Source organism: Mesoplodon bidens, assembly GCF_964165515.1.
Source record: "Mesoplodon bidens genome assembly, chromosome: 10".
Classification (NCBI taxonomy): Eukaryota; Metazoa; Chordata; class Mammalia; order Artiodactyla; family Ziphiidae; genus Mesoplodon; species Mesoplodon bidens.
The window spans coordinates 63,241,051-63,263,614 of record NC_138172.1 but is presented as its reverse complement, the minus strand read 5'-3'; positions in this window follow the sequence as shown (position 1 = coordinate 63,263,614).

The window sequence follows — 22,564 nt, the reverse complement described above, 5'->3', positions numbered from 1 at the left end:
TATTAAGAATTTATTCAGTTCAGGCATATTTTTCTATAGTGTATGCACATGTATATATTTTAATCATCACTAGCTCATGTTTATGCAAATACATTTTGCCTGTCAGTAAAGGTCATAGGGTACCCAGTTATTTAAGGGATCCATTTTTTAAATAACTCAAGAAGAGAAACATAATTCAAGAACAAAATTATTCAAATGTCATATAATTCAAGTGTAAAAACTGGGAGGCAGAATTCTAAACTTTATTTTTTATCAATGAAATAATTGTGCTTGAGAATAATGTGATACAACAAAGGTAGTTTGATTTATAGAAAACATTCATAGAGCCTGAAATAAAACATCTAAATCATTTGTATAACAGTGAAAATTGCAGTGTAGTAAATATAAAGATACTGGACTACAGTACAAAAGACAAGGAACTAGAATAGATCTGGCTTCAGCTCAAGTATTAATTCCAAATAATAGGAACCACTTGGAACATTTTGTTGAGAATGAGTTATGAACCATAGCTGGGTTCAGTAAGACAAATACTGATGCTGAATCCAGCCTCTGTACAATGACACCAAATCAAATCTTGGAGACAGAATTTTGGGTGAAGTAGAATAGTTTTATTGTTTTGCCAGGCAAAGGGGGCCACAGCAGGCTAATACCCTCAAAACTATGTGGCCCAACCTGGAGGGGGTATTGAGGCATTTTATAGTAATGATTCAAAGAAGATGTGGTCAGCTTGTGGACATTCTTCTGATTGGTTGGTGGTGAGCTAAGTGAGAGTCAGAATCATCAACCTTCTGGTTCCAACCGGTCTGGGGTCTACATGCTTGTTGGATGCATAGAGTTAATTTCTCCCACCTGGTGAGGGTTTCAATACAGTAAGTCCCCTACATACGAATCTTCAAGTTGAGAACTTTCAAAGATGCTAACGTGCGTTTGCATGTCCAATCACGTAAGTTAGTTCATGTGTCTGGCATTATCTGTGAAAGTTGGGTACATAGGCTAACTTTGCTGGACTTATGAACAAGTTGGACTTACAAATGCACTCTCAGAATGGAACTTGTTTGTATGTAGGGGACTTAATGTATTTGCAAAATAACTCAAAGATATTGTTATCTGTATCCCTTGAGGGGGAACCAGGACACTGCCCCAAGGCTGAACAATTGTTTCTTGACTGCTCCTTCCTTGTTTCTGTATCCCCTCCCTTCCCTGATTAGCAGCTATTTGAATCTGCCCTTTGGAACTCAGGGAAGGTCATGGAGGCTGAATGAAGCCTATCTCCTACAAATAAGAAACAGGGGACAAAGAAAGACTTTTGTGCCTAGGAGCCCCACAGGGTCCTGATTGGTTTCGAACTAATTAACAATTTTTACCACAGATAGGTATGGGAAGAAGTGTGTTTATGGGTGGAAGGAGGGAGTCCTGAATGTGTGGCATCTCTGTCCTAAGCAACATTGCCCACAGGTGATCAGCTCTGTGATTTTCCCCATGTCTTTTTTTCAGTTTCACTAGCTGTAAAACAACAGTGTTGGATGATCTTATATCTAAATTTTTTTTCAGTTTTATCATTTTAAGTCTGTGCAAAGTATACCCATGCATTTTAAGGAATCAACACTTAAGAGTATTAAGAACATGAAAACATTGTAAATATATAACCAAATATGATGTTTTTTCTTCAAAAAATTGAGTGAGAAGACATAATTCAGGATTGTCATAAAATCTGACTGAAAAGTTTGTTAAGAGTTTTGCTTACTGGGAACATTACAATCATCCTCCGTATATGGATGTACAAAAACAAACTGTACAAAAACAAGAAGAAATCATTGTTTATTGTTTTCACATCAGTAGCTAGAATAATTCCATAAAGAAATCTCATGGCTTAACAGCATGAAAGGTTGAGCACAGTTTAGAGATCTGCCTAAGTGTTTACCTACTCCTCCAGCTATTAAGGATTATATGCCACGTGTAACATGTTTGGAAGACATTATTAACCACAGATACAGATCCATCAATATTTTGTTTATGTCCAACTTTAAAAAGGAGGAAAAACATGCTGTCAAGATATGACAGGAAAGAAAACCTGTAGTGATTATGGTAAGATGTCTTAATATGGAGTGTTTTAAATCAAACCTGAATCCTTGGTATCTTGATCTGTGTTAACCCATACCTGAAATTATGACTCCAAATTAAGCCCCAAAGTATTGAAACCTTACTGGTAAAATGGAGGTGATGGCGGGGGGGGGGGTGCCTCTATTACTTTGATCTTCTTTTTTCTAGTTCTTTTACAGAGGAAAGGAGTAGAAGATGTGGAAATAACCACGTTTTTCTACCTAGAAACTGTTTTATTCAAAAATGGTTCTAAGATTCAGAAGGAAAACCAGAAATATTGAAAGAGAGAATCTGTGCTAAATGCACCAAATGATTTGTAAAACAGCTGTAATTCTGCTCCACCAAACGATTTTTTTTTTAAGCATAGATGGCAATCTGGATTAGTTGGAGAAAATAATTTAGACACACCATTGCCAAGGTAACTTCTTCTCATTTGGGCAAGATGTTCACAAGTTCTAACATGTAAGAAGGAAACAACCTTCCCCTGTCTTCATTCTTTCTTGTGAGAAGATAAGTGAGAACATGCAATTGAAAGGTGAATTTAAAACCAACCACATAGGGCTTCCCTGGTGGCGCAGTGGTTGAGAGTCCGCCTGCCGATGCAGGGGACATGGGTTCGTGCCCCGGTGTGGGAAAATCCCACATGCCGCAGAGTAGCTAAGCCTGTGAGCCATGGCTGCTGAGCCTGCACGTCCAGAGTCTGTGCTCCGCAACGGGAGAGGACACAACAGTGAGAGGCCTGCGTACCGCAAAAAAAAAAAAAAAAAAACACCAACCACATAGACCAGAAAAAGACGTGTGGCAGACAGCTAAGTTTCCTCACAAAGAGAGTTAGTAAATAATGGCAAGAGATCCAGTGAGGAGGGTTATAAAAGCTGTTAATTATTTTTCTCTTAAGTCTTAAATAGGTTGTTTCTCAGATAAAGCCAGACAAGGCATATTCTCTGGAGGTATTCTGACTCTAAAATGCAGAATTTCTCCTCTCAAGGAAGATTAAATGGTAACCAATAGTATTTGTAGATTTTTGAGCAATGAAGAAAATTGTACATAGGTATTGATGTCTTATTAAATCATTCTTTGTACACAGTTTTCAAAAAGTCCCTTCAGAAAAAAAATGGCTGGTTTTCATCAAAATCTATTCCTTCTTTCTTCCTCAGCAAGAAAGTTGAAGCTGGGCTCATTGCTGGGCTGGAAAGACACTTCCCAGATGCCCTTCCAGTCTGCTCTAGCAATGGGCATCCATTCTTTCTGGTTTGGGTCTTGTTTTAACCTTGCAATTTCATGGTCTTTTCTTCCCTCCTGTGAGCTGGAGTGGACACACCTGTGATCCAGTGTGTACTGTGCCAATGAAGACAGAGCCTTGTAGGAATAAGTCTCTGCATGATTCCGTGGAACAGAACTTCCCCAACAACTTGGACTGTTTCTCTAAGGATTCTTATGTGAGAGAGGAATAAATTAATTTTTCTTTAAGCTGTGGCATTTGGGAGGCTCTTTGTTCTAACAACTGAAGTTTTACATTACAAGATTTTCTGCAGGTATTTTTATACGTATTGAGCAATATCATATATATGATAAAACAGTGACCACCCCCATACCCTTCATTCTTATAATCAATGAAACATTACCAATATGGTTATGGTTTCTTTGTGCTCTTTATCAGTCAAAATTCTTCCTTTACCCAACCTCTGAAGTAACTATCAAGTAATCCTGAATTTGATGTTTATTATTCCTAGATATGTCTTTATAGTTTTACTAAACACGTCTGTTAAATTAAACAATATATAGATTTATTTGCATTTTATAATATTATATAAATAGTACCTTCATCAGCTGAGAACCTTAGTTGCAAATGCAAAAGAATCTACTTAGGTTCATTTAAGCAGAAAGGAATTAAGGTTGAAAATTAAGTAGTTCATAGAATCCTCCAGAACTCTCAAAAATGCAGAAACTACATTGTGAAACTACACAATCCAACCACATCACAAAACTTGCTTTAATGAAAACATCAATGTTTCTAAGCAACATCTGTGATACTGTGGGATCTAGAGAAAATATTTTTTGTGTTTCTGCATCTTTTGGGCTTCCTGAATACATTTTGCTGAAAACTAGGAATCCTGGGATATTACGGTGAGAGACTTCCTGAAAGATTGACCTAACCCCAAAGGTATATGTTTACATTTCAAGAGAAAATGAGGCCCAGGACCTTGGAGGCATCTGTAGGTCGTAAAAAGTCAGAGAGATACACAAGGCTCATGCAGCCCCTGGAGAGATGTGTGTACATTTCAGAAGGTTACAGTGAGAACCTAGGGTCCTCCCTATCTCATCTCTACAGAGCAGAGGTTTCTCTCCCTCCTTTCAGGGAAGGCAGCTGCCCTGTGTATAAAGAGAGAGTCCACTCCACTCACCAATGGAGTGTCCAGCTGTTTATGGAGGAGGATTTTCCATCTGGCTCCCATCACGTCCCCTCGTGGGTAAGGACTGAAGTGAGAGAGAATCACACTTGTATTAATGGTAAGGTAATAAACATGAAATCTGTCTCTGATCAAAAATACCTCATGTACACATTCAGAATTAATAAAGATGACTATTAAAATCTCAACAAGTGCCTGAAACTAGATTCTAGAAAGTCCAGCACTACTTCCCACAGAACACTGTACACAGATGCTGTACTAATCTGATGCCTTAGGTCCAGTTATTGGGGAAAACCCTTGGTCAAAGATTTTGGTGCAGGAAGTTTATTGGGAACAGCACCTATGAGAGAGTGAGGGCAGTCATACTGAGCAGAGGGAGAAGATGAACTGTAATAAAGTTGCAGCAGAAACCTCACTCCATCCCTTAGGGAGCTCTGGACATTCTGAACTGTCCCAGATTCAGACCAAGAGATTAGACCCTTAGAATCAACCAGTCATCACATACAAGCTGTCTCTCAGGAGGGGGATTTGGCTGCCCACTGTGGGTAGTTCCTGGAGACAGACTCAGCTGACAGCTATCAGCAGCAACATCCTGGCCACTTGTGTTATTACTGAGTCCAAGCTCATACTGCTGGCTGCACAAGGGGCCAATAAATCAAGAGGTGAGTTGTTGGGGCAAGGAATAATGACTTTATTTGGAAAGCCAGCAGACCGAGAAGATGAGGGACTAGTGTCCCAAAGACCCATCTTGCCCAGGTTTGGATTCTAGTCTCTTTTATAGAACAAAGAGGGGGAAGTGAGGAGGTAAAATAGAAAAGGCAATAAGTTGTTGCAAACATTTTCTGGTTCCAACCAGACTCTGGAGGGGATGGGTTAATTTCTTCTTTCCTGCAGCCATTCACAAGAGGGCTGGTCAGGATGCTTCCTGTGAGCTAAACAAAGGTATTTTAGCTTAATACTCAGGCATGGGAGACAGGGTTCCCTGAGATGGGTCATTATGTATACTTCAAGCTATAGGCAACACCCCTTTAGTGATTAAATTGTAGCAAAAACAATAGTATACAAACCTTAAAGTAAAAGAAAGGGATCCAGTATGGAGTCAGGTTTGTCTGTCACTGTTACACTTGGAGACTTAGTCTTCAAGGGTGGGATCTGATCACTTCTTCACATTGCTCACTTCTGAATCCAAGGTCCACATGGACGTGTCTGATGGGAGGAAACTTTCAGAAATATGGTAGTCAGGAAAGGCATACCTAAATCCAAATGTGTATTCCATTAAAGATAAAGTGCTTTCCTGTCCCTGATAGAAGGTGTCATTATACTCAGCCTGCCCTCAGTTGACAACCAGTCCTCCATGTTTTGTGTAGGGCAGGGTGGACGTGGCAGGGACGGGAAGGAGAGGGTTGGCATCAGGGTTGGGTGCTGCTGCTGGAAACCTAGGCACTTAGCAGTGCCAATGGCCTGGCCAGCTTTTATGGAGGAACATCTGCACTGAGCAATGAGACCACCATGTTAACAAATATTAATAGTAATTTCAGATTGATGATGAGAGCAGACACAGACATGACATATGGAAATAAAATAAGGTTTACTTATCTAGTAAAGTTTACATATCTTGTCATAGAAAGAAGTTAGTGCCATCAGAATATTGCCAAGAAATCAGTAACATCATCTTTTAACAGATTTCAGTATGAATTCGCATGATCTCCTAAAAATGGGAATAATTGCAGTTGAAAAGTCTGATTGACAGTTGAGTCAAACTTTCTGAAAGCTCAAATGCTCCCCTTTATCCCAATGTCATATATTTAAACCCAGAAAATCTCTTCACATAGGCTAGTCTGGATATGTACCAGGAACTGCATCATCTGAGCCAGCCAGACTTCATTAGTGTGGATGCTACACAGTATAAAACAAGATCATAGAATAGAGCAGAGTTCAATCAGAGGGTTCATTGTCACCTTTTTCACTCATCACCTTTGGCCTCCCTGGTTCTCTCCCAAAAAGAACTAAGAAACAATGATTATTATTAAGAAGCAAAGATTATGTCTGGGCGTCATGGTACCAGATCCTACTCCTGTTGAACTTGAAGTGGTACAGCTGTCTCTGCAAGGGGAAAGCCAACTCTTTCTGGTTCAGTTATTGAAATGAGGGTGAGGAGGATGTATTTTCCAGATCAATAGCTGCATATCAAGTACCAGGGGCTGTGTCAATTTACTCTGCTAAAACGGCTACATCTTCAGTGGAATCCCCACTTGATTAAGCTTATATTCAAACCCTTATTCTCCAAGGCCCAAGTACAACAAGGATAATCACACCTACATCTTTCAAGTTTTGATAGAGCATCTAATCTCTGGGATTCCCCAGGGACACAGTATTTCTTCAGCTTATATTTTGGTGGGGAATTAATATTCCAGTATTTACCACTTGACTCCATAACAGTCTTCAAGCCATTTTGGAAATCGGCTGAGTATGTCTAATACAACAATATACTTAGGAAATAGAATGAATAATGGAAAGCTGTGTTTGCACATCTGACTGGCCCACAGTGACATGGTCCTGAGCCAAAATTCCATTTATCACCTAACCTCTGCTCCATTTTAGCCCATCATGACTGGTGAACCAAAAAGATGTTCTGGGTATCAATGTCAGTTTTCTTTTGTTGATGTAAAAAATGATCACATATTTAGATGCCTAAAACAATGCAAATTTATAATCTCTCAGTTGAGTAGGGTAGAATTACAACAGAGATCTCAGCAGGTTAAAATCAAGATGTCACTTCCAGGCCCTATTCAGTTGTTGGCAGAGTTGAGTTCCATGCACTCGTTGAACTGAGGTCCCCAGGTCCTTGCCGGCTTTCATGCAGGGGTCACTCCCACCTTCCAGAGGCCACCTGCACTCCCTGGCTCATGAGCCCCTTCATCTTCAAAGCCAGAAATGGCCAATCAACACTTCTTATTCTTTGACTCTCTCTGATGCCCCCTCTGAAGCAGCCCTCTCCTGTCATCCTCTTGTGGTTGTATCACAGTGTACTTTCTCAAGGATGACTGATCTTTTTTCATTACAGAAGCTCTGGGTTTTTGAACTAACTATGGGTTGGGAAGCTGGTAAGATGTCAAGCCTACATTATGTGGCTAAATGGAGTTAGACTATTGGAAAGTAGCACAATATAAACTTGGCTAAAACAAATCTCTAATTCTAATAAGGTTTTAAAACATCAGTTTCCTGTAATAAAGCAATACCTCAAAATGTTTATAATTTGTAGTAATTTAAGTGAGTTGCAAACTTTGTCTTACATGAGGGTTGTATGGTTTCAAATACAGAAAGATAAGACTATAAGCTATTTAAAATTTGGTGCATATATATATAATACTATATGGTGTGTGTGTACATGTGTGTGTTAATATAGGAATAACAAGCAACAGGTATGACAGAGGACACAGAAAATGTGTTTAGTGTCATATGCAAAATGAATAAAGTAACGACTTGTATTTAAAATGTGCACATGTATTTTTGTACTTCATGTAAAAAGGTAGTATGGTTCACATTAAAGAATAATTGGTATTATTTGTATATTGACAAACCAAATATTTTGGTAGTTAATTTAATGTTTATTAGAATATACATTCAGGAGTATACAGTAGATTTCTAAACTAAGCAAGAAATTTATTTCTCTGTCATCTTGTAACAGTCTGGCCATGAATGGTCCAAAGCCGGTATGAAGAATCTGTTTCACCAAGTCATCTGTTGGTCTGCTGTCTCTAGCATATTGGCCTGATCTACATAGTCTGAGGACTTGCGATTATGTCCACATTCCAAGAAACAGGATAGAGGGAGGTGACAGAGAGGGCAAGTTCTTCCCCTGTGTGAGCACAACCTACAAATAGCCCCTGGTCACTTCTGAGTACATCCCAGGGGGCAGAGCTTGGTCACATGGCCACTCAGAACCACAAGAAAGGCTGTGGAATATAGTGGACAGTAAGACCTGCATTTATGAAGCACCTACTTAGTTACTATATAAGCCCTTGATATGGAGTTTTGTTTCTTTTCTTTTGATCGTCACGAGGAAGGTCCATATAACAATTGGTTTGCCTGGAGTCACAAAGTTGAAAAATTAGTATGAGCACTCAAGTTCCCTGATTCCTGGTTCTTTTCCCTTTTTGCTGTAGCCCACATTGGTGGCAATGTGATGATTTTGGAGCCTAGGGCAGAAGAGGTGTATACACACACTATGTATGGTGTAATCTCAAGTTCCAGGAAATCCAACATGAAATTAGAACACCATTTTAGATGTCTTTAGACTATTCCCTTGAGAAGAAAAATAAAAATGGAAGGCCCATTGATCTACAAATGATGTTTAACCTGAAGATTTTTGCAACTAAATTCCACATGAGGGAATGAGCATCTCTAAGTTTCAGGACCAGCTTCTGACTGGATGATGCCAACTAAATCATCATGAAAATGCAGTTGTGCATTTTCAGTCTCTGTCTTGGGCTTTCTCTACAACACAAGACCCTTTAACAAACTCCCTGCTGAGAACCTTGACCCCAAAGATTTCCCTCCTCAGTGCAAATCAAGTTTCCCTTTAAGCAGCTCTTTCCATTGTTGATTAGTGAGACGTTTAACAATGGCAACAAATATTTTATTAGCATCATGATACAGAAAGAACAATGGTCCAGAAAGTCATTCGTGGGGAGCATGGTGCAGCTTAGCAGTTGAATTGGGACAAAGGTGACAGTTTATAAAAGTGATGTTGGGGCTTCCCTGGTGGCGCAGTGGTTGAGAGTCTGCCTGCCGATGCAGGGGACACGGGTTCGTGCCCCGGTCCGGGAGGATCCCACATGCCATGGAGCGGCTGGGCCCGTGAGCCATGGCCGCTGAGCCTGCACGTCCAGAGCCTGTGCTCTGCAATGGGAGAGGCCACAGCAGTGAGAGGCCCACGTACCGCAAAAAAAAAAAAAAAAAGTGATGTTGGATTTTAAATATCTTTAAAAAAAAATGCCTTGTGCAACAGCAGTTTACTAAGCTTGCATCTTTCATAAGGACAGAAAATTTAGCCAAACATCAAGGGTCAAAAACTCACCTGGGAAAGGTTGGTAAAAGAGAAATGGAAAGCTCATGGCTCTGAGTAGAAAAGTGATGCTACAAACACGTTCAGAAGCAAATTGTCCTGGTGACCGAGCTATATCATCTTAGGTGCCTTCAGATGTAGAAATGTATCATACTTCCCAGTGGCTCCTTTCTGTGCTTTGAAAAAGAGAAGAGAGAAGGGAGTGGCAAAGTGCTAGCAAGCTGGGACAAATTCCTTTCCAGGGAAGGAACTGTCTCCTCTGACATCTCATTGCACTCGGATGGCCCTTAACTCTCGTGGCAGAAGGGAATGTACGTAACTAGAAACAAAGACAAGATTTCTCCTGCTGTAGCCACTCATCGTTCCACTTCATGGGGGCAATTCGTTCTTTTGCAACCCTTTCCCCTCAAGTAGCAATTATCAAAAGTGGTGAGCGGGGTTAGAAATTCTACCAAGGTCACGAAGGGCTTGATCTCAGCACAAAAGCATGGAACATCTCACGCCTCCTGGCTCCTCCGAGTTTACTGTCCTCTCATACAAGATGCAGAAATAGACTGAGGAGATTTTGTGGTCTCTAACACAGATCCAAAAGTGCTTTTAGGAGGGGGAAAATATTGGACGATTTTGTCATGAGCAAAGCACACTGGAAACCTTCAGTTACACAGATGACTACACAAAAATCCTTGCCTACTGTGGTTTTACATTTTGAGCTAAAACGTAAGTTCAGAATTCATCTTCAGAGGACGGACATGATCTCCATCCCATCCTTCCACTCCAAAAGCTCTTCAGTGGAGAGCAGCTGTGTGGGCAAAGGGTGAAGTGGCTGAAGCTGAGATGCTGTGACATTATCGAGATGGTTCTTATTCCAGTGACTCCTTTCTTTTGAGGAAATAGGAGACATCCTTCTCTGTCAATGACTGGATGAATCATTTTGTCTGGAAGAAACATCTCCCCTCCCGGACAAACACAAAAAAAGAGGGAGAAGGCGGTGGGGAGGAAGCCGTGGGGGCAGGGCTGTGTGGAGTGGCCAGAGGGCAGCCAGGGCCATCTGGCCCCTCCTCTGGTCTCGCAGGCAACTCCTGGCAGCCTTAAAAAGCTTAAGTTCTTGGTTATTTTGGAGGCAATGCTTTTGAAGGCCATGGCGATGCAGATACTCAAAGTGAACCTGGTTGAGAGACCTCCCACGCTGTTTGCACATCTATCTTCTGTGGCAGGAAATCCTTTGGGCTCTGCGCCACGCCTGTGCAGCAGCGGGGATTTCTGTCTCAGCTGAGCTGGCAGCCCCGGCTCATCTCCCAAGTCATCTCTTTGGGCTCCATGGGCTGGGAATTTTCATATTACGTGTAAAGTGCAGTAAGCACAGGTAGCCTCTGAAAACTCCTTTCCTTCCGCTCTTCCTCCTTCCCTCCCTCCTTTCCTTCCTTCCTTCCTTCCTTTCTCCTTCCTTCCTTCTTCCCCCCCACCCCAATCATTGTCTTGGCATCCACCCCCTGAGGTTGGAGCTTCTCTAATTGGTCTGTGGTTTCAGGTTCATTCAGGTTCCTTCTGGCAAACATGATACATAGATTTCTGGGTTTAAACCTGAAGCTGAACTTGTTGAAGGAGCTCCCAACAGCCCCCTGCCAGCCTTGGCTGTTGTCAGAGGGAGAGGGTGGGGTCACACCACAGGGCAACTCCTCCTGGTCACTCACCTGTCTCAGCTGCCCTTGGTGAGGTTACCTCGGTGAGGTTACCCTTGCCAATGTTCTTGAGAAATCAGGGGCTGCCCACATGGGTCTCCTCTTCAGCAGATAGGGTAGCTGAGAGGCACTGCAGCATGTTGGACTTACTGTTGACCTTGGAGTCGTGTCCCAGGGTCATCTTAAAATTTGAAAAAACTGGTGAAAAACTTGGTCCAAATCACCTTAAAAGAAGATCACTTCCGAAGCCCTCCTGATGAACTGATCTTCATAATGGAGGCAAAACAATGTACTAGCAAACTAAATTTTAAAAATGAGAAAAATAAAAATAAAAGATAAAGGAAAAAATGAGAAAAAGAATAAAGAAAAAAAATTTAATTAAGAAATAAAAGAATAAAGTGAGGAGAAAAGAAGAGTAAAGGAAAAACACAAACTAATAATAAACTAATAATAATAAAACAGACAAGAAACCCACCATGTCAAGGAGGAGACAACCTGACTTGAATCAAAGTCCCTCAGATCATCAAAAACCAGTTAGAAGGATCACACACCTAGGCCTAACCAAGGCCTTAAAACAGGGGCTTGGAATTCCATAACAATGGTCTAGAAAGGAGCAGGGAATGGACCAAGCCTGGGATAATCCACAATGGTTTTCTCATATTTTAGTCTCAAGGACACTTTACTCTTAAAAAATCAAGGATCTCAAAGATGTTTTGGTTTATGTGGGTTATAGGTATCAGTATCTCCTTTATTGGAAATTAAAACCTATAGGATGCTTCAGTGGCCTTTTCATTTCTAGATTGAAAATCTGTAATAATTTTTGGCTCTCAAAGAGCTCATGATATCTATACTTAAAATTTTCCATTTTTTTATCTGTAAACTCTGAGTGATTGGTGTCAAAATGATGCCAATATTTAACTGGCATCATGATGCCATATGAGAATGTTCTGTTGCAGAAGGTGCATGATTGACATCCATAAAGCTGAAGGAAAGACAGCTTTCATCACAGTTTCATTTTTTATTTACAGATTTGCCAGTTGCTTTGGAATAGATTATTCCTTTCCAAGAGCCAAAGAACTCGCTATGTATGTACGTTTCAGTATCTTTAAATATAGAGTTTACAGCTGTAGGTTGGGAAAGCAAGTCTTCTACACTTTCTTCTTTAAATTGACAATCCATCATGCCCCACGTCCCTTTTATTTAGCAAGGGTAGCAGGGTCATGGACATGGTACCAGTACCTCAAGGGAGGGAACCAAGATTCTCCTACATGATTATTTTTACAACTGTTTATTGACATATAATCTAGATTCAGAAAGGTGCACAAATCATCAGTACAGCTTGATAGCTGTTCACACATTGAATTCCCTATTCAACCAGCATCCAGATCAAGAAATTGAAATAGAATGATACCAGCTCCCCAGCTTCCCCCAGCCTGCTTCTCAGTCACATCCTCCCCAAGAGTATCCACCATGCTGTTAACAGAATAGATGATTAATTTTTAAACTTTACACAAATAGAATCACACAGCATTAAGTCTTTTATGTCTGTTTCCTTTGCTCAATATTTTTTGTGAGATTTAGCTATACTGTTTACTTGGCTATTCTAAGATGCTGTGTAGTAGCCCATTTTGTGACTGTAATGTAATTTGTTTATCTATTCAACTGTTCCTGGGCATTTGAGTGGTTCTCAGTTTGAGGATATTAAGAATAATACTGCTCTAAATATTCTTGTCCAGCTCTTTCAGTTTGCACATCTGTTCTTTTTTGTTGGATATATACCTAGTAATGGAATTGCTAGTTTATAAGGATGCGTATTCTTAATTTTAATAGATACCACAGTTTATACCAATTTAAATACCCAACACCAGTGTGTGAGAGTCGTTTCCTCTCTAATACCTAGTATTGCCTGCTTTTCTAATTTTAACCTTTCTGCGAATGTGTCCTGATGTAGCATTGTGGTTTTAATTTGCATTTCTCTGATGTCTAATGAAGCAGAGCATCTTTTCATGTTCTAATTGGCCATTTCCTCCCTGTGAAGGGCCTGTTCAAATCTTTTGCCCATTTTTGTGTTAGGTTGCCTGCCTTTTCTTCCCTCTTGGTTGAAAATGTTCTTTATATGCATTGGATATGCACTCTTTGTCGGATGTAATCTTGCATGCATTTCCTCTCCTCCCCACCCACTCCTGGTGACTCTTCAATGCCACCTCCTACTATTTTACCTGTTACTTGCTCCTGTCCAGCCACTGGACTTCCTGTTTCTGGAATATGACAGGCCCACCTCCACCTCAGGGCTCTGCACTAACCCCTCCTTCTGCCCAGAACGTCCTTCCCCAGAGATCCACACAGCTCCCTTCTTCAAATCTTTGCTTCAAGGTCACCTTAGTGAGGCCTCCCCAATCTCCCTACTTGGTCTTGGAACACCTCTTACCCATCTCATCGCCCCCTTTCATTGCCTTTTACGTTTTAAAAAAGCTTTGTATTATAGAAATTTTCAAACATGCACAAAATGAGAAGGAATAGTATAAGTACCCTCCCTCATGCATCTGTTATCCAACATCAATAATTACCAACTCTTATAATTCTTTTTTATTTATCCATAAATACTTCAGTTTGCATTTTTAAATAAGTACTTAAAAAATCACAGACACGAGGACATCGCCAAATTTAACACATCAACAATATTGTGTAATACCAGTCTGTATTCAAATTTACCAGTTGTCTCAAAGACGTTTTGTTTCAGTTATGTTTGGATAAAGGTCCAAACAAGGTTTGAAAAAGTAATCAATGATTACTTTTTTACCATTTATTCTAGGCTTCAAGCTCTATTCATTGTATCTTTTAATTTTACTTCAAAAACCTGAGGAATTATATGCATTTCAGAGGAATTGTGAGTACATGTTCTGGAAAAGCAGAAGCCAAAGTAAAAATTAGTTCCAAATATGATCTTTCTTCAATATCATGATTATCCAGACTATTCATTGGAATGCAGAGCTACAGATGATGTGCCAAGATTCTCAAATCTTGAAAATCCAAGTGAAAAAATAATTGTAATCCCCAGAGTGGATAGCTTAAAAGTTCATACAAATGTGCTACAGTGTAAAAAATATGTCAATAAAAATAATCAAATATGTGTTAATCTTCATATTAAGAAAGAACAGTGTAATGAAGTTCACAATTGGGAAACATGACTGTTTCAAGAAATTAAATTGCATGCATTAAAAGATATGTATTAAATTCTTATTGTTCGTATCCAAGGTCTACATTATGTGCAGTTATTCAAAGGCTATTAAAACTAATAAAATGTTTATTTATATTGCCTTAGACTGCCTTAGACATAGATTTACACAAGATTTTTAAAGATTATTTTGATATGGGCACAGAGTAAGGCAGCAGAGACGAGAATAAAGAAAACACATTGCACTGAGAATTAAGAGATCAAAGCATTGGCATATTCTCTATTTTTAACCAGATATTTTATATTCGTGATGTCAACAATTATTTGCCTCAGCACCCTTCTCTAAAATGAGTTTAAAATCCTCACCCTATCTTTTTCATAGAGGGTAAGTTTCTTTGTAAAGAAGACTTCTCTAAAGATACCAGTAATATTTTCCTTCCAAACATACCATTTTTTTGACAAGCTGTTTTCAACAAATACAAGTGTTTTCTAACTTACTCCTTTTCTTTCCTTTTCTTTGCAAAAACTATAGATACGCACATTTAATTTTGAATTGAAAAGAAAATCTCATAATGTTGAGTTTTCAGTACATGGTGCATTTGGTGGCTATAAACATTGAGGGAAACATGGCCTTACACATTGGAGTAAGGTCATTCTTTCCAGTTGCAGCCACATCCAAGGGGATTTCACCATTCTCTCCACACACCAATTGAAATACAGTGTTGTGAAGTTGCAGCAACTTTAGAGACACCCAGTGTCCTCATTTCAAAGTTCAGCCAGCTCTCTTGCTCTTTACTGAAATCCACAAACAGGATGGTACTTCACTTGACTTTTGAAAGTACTTCCATAAAAATGTTTCTCTCTCCCTTCTTTCTTTCACAGTCAATTTTCTCTCTTCTCCTAATACCTAAGAGAAATGAAAGCATCTCCATCCAGACTTGTAAATGAATATTCATAGCAGTGTGACTCAGAAGAGTCCCACACTGGAAATAACCCAACTTTCTATAAACAGGTGAATGAATAAGTGAAATGTAGTCATACAAAGGAATACTATTCAGCAACAAAAAAGGGAATAAACTATTGGTAGATACAGCATCATGGATGAATCTCAAAAATGTTATGCTTAATGAAAGAAGCCAGAAACAAAAGAATATGTAGTGTATGATTCCGTGTATATGGAACTCTAGAAAAGAAAATTCTCAATCAATAGTGTCAGAAAGCAGATCAGGGGTTAATGCAGCCTGAAGAGGGGTAAATTATCTAGAGAAAGGCTCAAGAAAATGTTTTGGGGGTGATGCAAATGTTCTATAGCTTAACTGTGGTGATGGTTTCACAGGCACATACGTTTGTCAAAGCCTATCAAAATATAGACTTAAAAACAGATGTATGTTATTGTATGTAAATTATCCCTCAGTCAAGTTGTTTTTAAAGTTAACCTATTATATTTATTAAATACTTACAGTAAACAAAATCAAGTTTTAGTTTATATTTTGGATTTTAGGAAGAAAAGAAGAGAAAAGAGAAAGGCAGGAGATTAAAAAATATAATACAGATCAATTTCAGGCAGTTTTGAAATTGTGAAATGAGGGGTGAGTGAAATAGTTATTTGATTTGTTTATTTTTGTTTGAGGATCTTTTGTGTACTCAGAAATACAAAACCATTGCAATTATTTTTGCCCTCAGAATTTTCTTTCCCCTGAGTAATATTATGCACAAATTTCATTTCATAGGCTTTCATGCAGATTTTCATATAAATACATATATTTGGGAAATAATGTTTCTTTGCCAATTTCCAACACAGAAATTAGATAATACTAGGCATAAAAAGTTATGTAGTTAAATACTTTTTTTAAATTCCATGCCTAAAGACCAGAATCTGTAAATTCAACAAGCTCTTCTAATTTCATCAGCAGTTAGTCTTATGGAATTCAGAATTTGGCACCAGAAAACCACATTATTCCACTGACAATTAGATAATGTGATCACGTCCTTAGAAAGCACCAACATTAAACTTCAGAAAAAATGAAACTGGAAATTATGATTTTCCTTAACAGCATGTATATTTTTTTCCTATTATCCACCATTCCCTCCTTTTCCCCAAGCTGACTAATTTTCTATCTAGTGTTCAATGTTTTCAAGGCATTTAATTAGCTTGAATGCTTAAAATTCTTCAGAGTCTTATTTTCCTATTGACTTTAAAACAATATGGGATTTGGGTATGTTAACAAAGACATCACAGCACTTTTTGCTTTTCACAAAATTTAAAATGGAATAAAATGTTTGAGTACATTTTTTGTTATCTAGATACAGCAAGTTTCACTCAAATAATAAAAACCAGTTTCACCAGCACAGAAGAAAGTAAGTACTCCACTTCCAAGGAGTTATTTAATGAATGAATTGAATGAGTAAATAGATGAAATAGGAGAAATAGTGGCAATTATCAACAACAATGAGTTTGATTCCACACAATCTTAGTCATGTCACATGCATTTATTCAGGAAAAAATGTTATCACCTCTTCCAGGAATTGTGCAGCATTGCCCATTGGCACTGCAGACAAGGGACCAAAGAAGCCACAATCTGGACTGCAGGCAGCCTGTTTAGTTAGTGTAAAAGAGAGCAGTTCCCTAGTTGGCTAGGGTAACAGGGGTGTTACCAAAGGTTTTGCTGGCATTAAAGTAGCAAGGGTGAAAAACAGGAATTCTGTTCTACACATTCACAGTTGTGTGATGGCAAGTTACTCTTAGCAAGCCTGTTTCATAAGCCCTCACCTCCTTGGGGTCACCGAGGACATGGTGGATAGATTCTGGGAGTTTTCCATGATTTTAGTAGGACTAATACTGAAACCAAGCAGGATCCTCTGGGGCTCCTGGGCACTGAAGCCTTTCTGTGTCCCCCGTTTTGTGTTTGCAGAGAATAGGTTTCAGCCTCCATGACCTTCCCTGAGTTCCAAAGAGCAGATTCAAACAGTTGCTAATCAGGGAAGGGAGGGGATGCAGAAACAGGGAGGAACAGTCAAGAAACAGTAGTGCAGCCTTGGAGCAGGGTTCTGGTTCCACCTTAAGGGATACACATAATAATATCTTTGAGCTCTTCTGCAGAACCAAAGCCCCCACCAAATGGAAGATGTTAACTACTTGATTCCAGAAAGAAGGTCACAGTTTGATAACCTCAAGGACCACAGCTCATCAGGAGACCACCTGAGGCCAGATTTAAGGAATACAAGCCTTGCACACACCCTGATCCTTATCAACAACCCTGCCCTTGAACCATTGCTATTAAACTCCTCACCAAATCACCCCCAGGTTGGGACACACAGTTTCTGAGGGCACCAGACCGTTGTGTCCCCCTTTGCCTGGCAAATCAATAAAGCTATTTTTTCCTACTTCACCCAAAACTCTTTGATTTCAATTCAGCACTGGCACACAGAGGCCAAGTTTTGGGCATCAATATGTTGATGTTCTTTTCCCCTATACCCTCTGCCCCTGTCTTATCCTTTTATCCCCAGGGCCACTGGAATGGCATTTAATTAGCTTTTCCACTTCCAATCTTGTCTGGTTTTATCTATTCTCACTGCAGCCAGAGTGATTTATCTGCAATGCACACCTCTTCCTGCTATTTCCTCATTACAATCTTGAAAGATTCTTTGGTATCTGCTTTCTCCTTCTCCAGCCCTTTTCCCATTCCCTATATCTCTACTCTTATCTTTTGTCACCCTCAACACCAGCTTTCCAAAACCTAAAAATATAGAATGACTATCACTCTCATGGAGCTGTGTTCTCTGGTTGGAAGCCTCGAAGGCAAGGCAGTGATCCCAGAATGTCTGGTGGAACCCCAGCAAGGGAATTTTTTAAAGCTCTCCTGGTGATTCTAATGTACAGCCAGGGTTAAAAAAACACAATAACTTAAACCCTTTGTTTTAAAGATTAAAAAAACAAATTCAGGGAAGTTATCAGATTTATCCAAGGTCACATATCACAGACAACTCCTTTTTTTTTCTTTTGTCAAAATGATTTATTTCAAAATTTCACTTTAAATTTCACTGTTTAAGATCTATAGATACTTTTCAAATTCTATTTAATATTATTTTGAAATGGCAACTGAACTGGGGATGCGACAGAAAAACCTTGTTGCTGCTTGTCATTCTCGCTTATTCAGAATGACACTCCAGTCAGCTACTTCAAGTTGTCCTTTTGAAATCTATTTACTCAAAATTTCTCTGTGAAACCTACCTTGGGGAAGGCAGAACCCAGACATAATTTAATGAGTAGGAACAGTAACGTTCCTTATTTCAAATGTGTTATGCGGGGCAAAATAAGATTCTCTATGTAGCTTTTAAGATAAAATTTTGTTAAAACATTTGCAGCCCCATTTTACTAAAGTACAGGTTTATTCCTGGTCTTTGTAAACTACAGACAGACTGTTCATTTGAATTTCCCTCTGTCTCCCCATCACGCCTCAGAGCTTTCGAAGATTAGGCTCACAGTGTCTCAGCCACAGAGTGAGTACTTCGCTGTGTTGACAGCTTACACCATGTACTGTGCCAGACCATATGATGTGTGGTTTGACTCTTCACTGTAATCTCTATATAACGATAAGGACAGTTTTCTGCCTGCCTCAGACACAACACAGCTGAATTGTAGCTAAGGGGCCAGATCTACAACTGAGGAATCCCAGGAGCGAGCTTCAGAACAGCTCCCTGACAATAAAGTTATCACTCTGAAGCTATAATCGAAGGTCCTAGCCAGGGCACTTTAAGCCAATAAACTAAATTATACCAAGGTAAAGCAGATAGGTAAGACATCAAAATATAAACGGCTTCATGAACTCTGGCTTAGGTGTTCAATTTATAAAAACCTTGTGATTATTTTTCTCCTTTGGAATAATTAAGGTTTTAAGGATATAAATCTAACTATACATACAAAACCGAGAAAATGTTCAGGCTAAATATACACAGTGATAGTTTATATGATTAATATAATGAGAGGAAATTATCATAGCTTATTTCTGTGTATGTGGGTATATATGTATTTTGCTGCCCTCTACTGGGGGTAAAAATAATGATCTAGAGATGGAGCTGCAGCTGCATCTCAACTGAAAATCTCTTCATGATGGAAATGAAATAATTACCTGGTAAAGTTCTAAGAACCAAGGATAAAATACAGTTGATATAAATACAGCTAATAGATAAAATACAGATAAAATAACTAAAGACTATAAACCCCAGGGGTTTGCTGATTGTTTTCCCGCCTAAATTGTTCCCACTTTATGTTTTAGACCAGGATAAATCAAAATCTGGTCAAGAGAGCCTTTACTGAGAATCGTTGTTACACTTAAGACTGAGAGTTTCATTCTTAATGGCAATGAATCAAATTAACTTTATCAGTGTTAGTTGCACAAATATAAAATGTTTTGAATACGTTTTTTAAATATTTCATCTCAAAATTTGCTAATCTCACATTTTCTGTGTGGCTCTGGTAGATGATCAGACTTTATTCTATGGATTAATATTTTTGTTTTATCTCATTGAATCCTCATAATCCTAATCCTTATTATTAGGTAAGTACTATTAATATTCCTTATTTAACATATGAAGAGACTTAGGCACAAAAAGATAAATACATTTTCTGAAGGTTCCTACTGGAAAAAAACAGTGGGAATTTGAACACAGGCAACCTCACTAAGGAAGCCATGCCCTTGTAACTACGCTAAAAGGCCTTGCATGTAAGATGCTGGTACACCATTATGGTCAAAATGTAGTTGCAGGACAAAACCATTCACCTTTCCATTCTTAAACATCAGTGTTTTATGAGTTAGTCTCGAATTTGTACAAGGCAAAAATATGTTAGGACATATATACCATGATAAATTACAGAAATATTTCATCTTGAGGTACCAATTCTAAAAGCAGATACTGAAAGTGAATACGATTTATATTCCCTAGTGATCCCTAGTGAATCGAATCTCGGAGACAGAGTTTTGGGTGAAGTAGAAAAGAATCGGTTTATTGCTTTGCCAGGCAAAGGGGGACACAACAGGCTCACGTCCTGACCTGAGAGGATTTGGTGAGTAGTTTTATAGCAATGATTCAAAGGTGGGGTTGCTGAGAAGATTAGGGTGCGTGCAGGCTCTGCACTCCTTTAATCTGGCCAGGTGATCTCCTAATCTTGATGAACTTCTCTGGTTCCTTTAATCTGGCTTCAGGTGGTTTCTTGGCTGCTCTTCCCTTGTCTCTGTATCCCTCTCCCTTCCCTGATAAGCAACTGCTCGAATCTGCCCTTTGGGACTCAGGGAAGGTTGAGGAGGCTGGAAGCTGTTCCCTAAAAACAAGAAACAAAGAACACGGAAAGCCTTCTGTGCCCAGAAGCCCCACAGGGTCCCACTCGTTTTCACTAGTTTTTGTTCTCAGTTCTCCAGGCCTTTCCTAATCCCCTAGACTTTGCTCATTTTTATTCACTTGACATGACTTGGTGGGCTGCTAATGCCTCCTGGCCTTTCAAATCTCAGTTTATAACTATTGCTTTAGGGAAGCTTTCCCCACACTCATCTGTTTTATGACTTGGGCTCCCACACAAAACACCACACATGGGGTGGCCTACACAAGAGAAATGGATTTGCTTTTAGTTCTAGAGGCCAAAAGTGCAAGATCAGGGTGGGTGATCTTCCTGGCTCTTTTTTTTTTTTAATGCAATTTTTTAAAATTGAAGTATAGTTGATCTGCAATGTTGTGTTAGTTTCAGGTGTACAGCAAAGTGATTCAGCTATACATATGAGTCTATTCTTTTTCAGATTCTTTTCCATTATAGGTTATTACAGGATATTGAATATAGTTCTCTGTACAATACAGGACAGCCTTGTTTGTTATCTATTTTATATACAGTTGTATGTGCATATGTTACTCCCAAACTCCTAATTTATCCCTCCCCCCACCTTTCCACTTTGGTAACTATAAGTTTGTTTTCTATGTCTGTGAATCTATTTCTCTTTTGAAATAAGTTCATTTGTATCATTTTTGTCTTTCTCTGTCTGGCTTACTTCACTTAGTATGATAATTCCTGACTCTTAAATCATCACCTTAGCACTGTGTGCTCACGTGGTCTTTTGTCATATGTGTGCATGTGGAGAAAGAGGGATTTCCCTCTTCTTCCTTTTATAAAGCCACCAATCATATAGGATTAGTATGCCATCCTTACGACCTTATTTAACCTTAATCACAGTCTAAAAGCCCTACCTCCAAACAGGGTCCCATGAGGGTTAAGGCTTCAATATATGAATTTGGGAGAAACACAATTTAGTCCATAGCATCACCCTATACATTTCTATAGCACTTTCTCCTTTCTTAGAATGTATAGCAATCACCGGTTTTCCTACCTGTGCCCCATTAGACATGAGTGTCCTCAGGCCAGACCACATGACTATGTCACCAATGTATCCCTGGCCCAGTCCCAGGCATTACATGGCCATGTGAAACAGAGCAGGACCCTGTGGGGCTCCTGGGCATGGAAGCCTTTCTGTCCCCCATCTCTTGTTTGTAGAGAATAGACTCCAGCCCCCATGACCTTCCCTGAGTTCCAAAGGGTAGGTTCAAACAGTTGCTAATCAGGGAAGGGAGGGGGATGCAGAGACAAGGGAGGAGCAGTCAAGAAACAATAGTGCAGCCTTGGGGCAGGGCCGCCTTAAGAGATACACATAACAATGTCTTTGAGCTCTTTACAGAACTAAAACTCCCAATAAATGGGATAAGTCAGCATTCTTAATTCCAGAGAAGACCCCCTAAGGCCAGATTAAAGGAACCAGAGAAACTCATCAAGAGGCCAGATTAAAGGAGTGTAGGCCCTGCACACACCCTAATCTTCTCAGCAACCCCACCTTTGAATCATTGCTATAAAACTCCTCATTAAATCCTCCCAAGTTGGGACACATAGTTTTTCAGGGCATGAGCCTGTTGTGTCCCCCTTTGCCTGGCAAAGCAATAAAGCTATTTTTTTCTACTTCACCCAAAACTCTGTCTCTGATATTCAATTTGGCACCGGTGTATAGAGACCAAGTTTTCGGCATCACGTGTGCTCAAAGCTGGTCGAATGAACAAGGGGCAGGAGGAAGTTCCTATTCTGCCCCTTCACCAGGTCTAC